The sequence below is a fragment of the Tamandua tetradactyla genome, chromosome Y (assembly GCF_023851605.1).
Source record: "Tamandua tetradactyla isolate mTamTet1 chromosome Y, mTamTet1.pri, whole genome shotgun sequence".
NCBI lineage: Eukaryota > Metazoa > Chordata > Mammalia > Pilosa > Myrmecophagidae > Tamandua > Tamandua tetradactyla.
In genome coordinates this window covers 9,318,217-9,320,882 of record NC_135354.1, presented here as the reverse complement: position 1 = coordinate 9,320,882, position 2,666 = coordinate 9,318,217, and the positions used below count along the sequence as shown (strand labels likewise).

At 34.2% G+C, this 2,666-nt stretch overlaps 1 pseudogene; it reads right to left on the bottom strand.

Moving 5' to 3' along the window:
* Positions 1-255: 255 nt before the first annotated feature.
* LOC143672610 (c-Myc-binding protein pseudogene) lies at positions 256-636 on the bottom strand (annotated as a pseudogene).
* Positions 637-2,666: the final 2,030 nt, after the last annotated feature.

Below are 2,666 nucleotides of genomic sequence, written 5' to 3'. Positions count from 1 at the left end.
TAACCAGAAGTCTTTTAAGGTAATAAAACTGTTGATGTGCTGTTTAGATTTTTTTCAGGATTTACTTTAGATTCTCCTGCTTTAAGACCCAAGAAAGTTATATTGATTTTTTTGGTGATTCTATGTATGCATAATAATTAAAGTATGATAAGTGAATTTAACATATTAAAAGTGTTCTACATAAAGATTATATACTATACAAACTATTCAAGTCATACAAAACCACTTTCAGTGTCATTTCAACTGAAAAGAGTCCTAGTCAGCACACGTCTCCTCCTGGGATGGTTCCCATTGAGAAAACTTCGTTTTCAGTTTTTTTATTTTCTTCTACAATAGTTTCATGTTTCTCTTTCATTTATGCTAATTTTAGGTGAAGCCATTCTATTTCTGGATTTTCTGGGGTAGCAGCTCCTAAGCGATGCTTTAAAAAATCTAAAGCACTTTTAAGTTTCTCTGGTTCTTCAAATAGGGCTACCAAACTTTAGTCAATGTTTCCAGCACCCCGGACTTCTCCAAGTACCTCCATGGGAACTGTTCATGCTTCAAGTTTATAGCTTTGTAATGGGCCATAGTTACAGCAACTATGTGGTTGTTGCCAGAGACCATGTCTTGTGGGCTAAAAGAAGTACTGCTCATGCATAGAAGATGCATAAGAATTCTAATCAGCTGTAAAAAATTAGGATTTTTTCATCATTTCTCATCATTAGCCTTTCAATTTCACTCTTACTATATTTGCTTTAATATTCAGCATGATATTTCATAGAAACAGAAATTGTGGTTTTCCTTGTTTCTTTTTCAGATTCTGGGGGAAATGGTGAGAAATTACAAAGTTATTATTGTAAAGGATGTACTTTCTTCTGCCATTTGGTTCTTTCAATTTTATATAGTGTGTTGTGCCATTTTGAATGTCCTAAGTGTCCTAGAGAAGCCATATTCTAATCCTGCTTCAGTCTTGTAGGGCAGCTGTTTCTTTTAGACCTGACTTAACATTGTAGGGTGGACAATTTTGATTAGATTATCCTAGAGAGATATGATGCACCCAATTCAGAACTGTGTATTTTAATTACATAAGATGTAGCTTTAACCATTCAAGGTGGGTCTTGATTAGTTACCAGAATCCTTTCAAAGAGGAAGCACTTTGAAGAAAATTCAGAAACGACAGAGCCAAGGCAAACTTGGAGATCAAACCAGAAATAGCCTAGGTTTTAAGCAGATCTATAGAAATAGCCAGAACATGAAGAGAAGAAATCTCATGCACCAGCAGATGCTAAGCCAAGAGATAAAACCCAAAGCTTTGTCCTGGAACACCTGAGTAAAAGACCAAAGATGCCATGTGAGTAACCCACTACAGGAAACAGATGCTAAGAGTAAGCGCCCAGAAGCAAGTGACCAGCAGTATGCCAGACATGTATCTCCCCAGCAGACAGAGTAAATGCAACCTCTTGTTTGTGCCTTAGTTTGGACATTTTCTCAGCACTGGAAGGGTAAACTTGTAAAATCTTACATTCCCTTTTTCAAAACCATTCCATTCCTGGCATATTGCTTTCAGGCAGCATTAGTAGACTAGTGTATGCATGTCATTCTTTCTCTTTTTATTCCTTCTGATAGTCTTCACTTCTATACTTTTCTCCGTATTTCTTTCTCTTCTGTCATTTCATATCTGCCTTTAGTGTTCCCTTTAGTAATTTCTTCCAGTGCAGGCCTCTTATTCATAAACTATCTCAGTATTTGTGTGTCTGAAAAAATTTTTAATCACTCTCTAATTCTCAAAAAACAGGTTTGACACATACAGAATTCTTGGTTGGAGTTTTCTATCTTTCAATATGTTAAATATATCATATTATTACATTCTCAACTCTATGGTTTCATCTGAGAAATCCACATCTAGTCTTAAGCCTTCTACTTTATGTGATGGATTGCTTTCCTCTTGCTTCTTTCAGAATTCTATATTTGTCTTTGACATTTGGAATTTTGATTAGTAAGTGTTATAGAGTAGTCTTCAAGGGTCTATTTTGTTTATGATACATTGTGCTTCTTGGATCTGTAATTTTACACCCTTCATGAGGATGGTAAATTTTCAGTGATTATATCTGCCATTATTCTTTCTGCTCTTTTTACCTTCTCTTCTCCTTCTGTAAAGCCATACCATATGTATTTATATGTTCCATGTTGTCAGTCAGTAACTTAGGACCAGCGTCATATTTTTCTCCTTTTTTGTTATTTGTTCTTTTGTGTTTAGGATTTCAGATATCCTGTCCTGTAGTTCACAAATCCTTTATTTTGCCTATTCAAATCTGTGTTGTTGGTCTCCATTGTGTTTTTCATCTTTTTTATTGTGCCTCTCTTTCTCATAAATTCTGCCATTTGTTTTTTCAAACTTTTGCATTCTTTATTTTAATTCCATGTCTTCTTTTTATCCATCATTTCATTTCTTTTAAGATATCTTCCCTCAATTCATTGATTTGATTTTTTTATGATTTTGCATTTCACTTTAAATATGCTTTATCCATTGTTTCAACTCCTGTATCTCATTTGAAATTTTAGTTCTTTCCTTTGACTGAGCCATATCTTTGTTTTTCTTATTGTGACTTGTAATTGTTTTTGGTGTGAAGGGATGTCATTTCCTTGATTAGTTTATTCTGGAATAATTTTCACTCTTTAACCTA